This window comes from Penaeus monodon, chromosome 33, assembly GCF_015228065.2.
Source record: "Penaeus monodon isolate SGIC_2016 chromosome 33, NSTDA_Pmon_1, whole genome shotgun sequence".
NCBI lineage: Eukaryota > Metazoa > Arthropoda > Malacostraca > Decapoda > Penaeidae > Penaeus > Penaeus monodon.
The window spans coordinates 25,494,777-25,495,197 of NC_051418.1; the positions used below are offsets into that span (position 1 = coordinate 25,494,777).

Sequence of the window (421 nt, forward strand, 5' to 3'; positions counted from 1 at the left end):
CATCATCACCATAATCTCATTTCACTGTATTTACTACCGTCGCATCTCACTCACCTTCATTATCGTTCTTTGATGATAGTCCTCACATCATCACTGTATTCACTACCATCGATATCTCATTCACTACCACTAACCCCCCCCCCCCCCCCAGACGAATTAGCTCTCACCATTTCGTCATATACATAAGCATCGATATCTCATCATCACCATAACCTGTCTGAACGGAACAAGCGAGCTGAGCACATCGCACCGCCAGCTGGTAATTATGGTCATCAATATCACGGTATACATCATCTTAATTCTCATCTTCACCACGAACATCATCACTGGATTCATCGCCGCCAGCATCTCACGGCCATCCCTCCCCGCAGGCGAGCTGAGCACCCCGCACCGCCAGCTGGTGGAGAGGAACCCGATGCTG

General features: G+C 49.2%; 1 protein-coding gene across 1 annotated transcript in view; it reads left to right on the forward strand.

Annotated features, from left to right (window-relative positions):
* LOC119594316 (cyclin-dependent kinase F-4-like) overlaps window positions 1-421 on the forward strand; it is a gene marked incomplete at both ends in the record, with an annotated part of 7,238 nt that overhangs the window by 1,277 nt on the left and 5,540 nt on the right.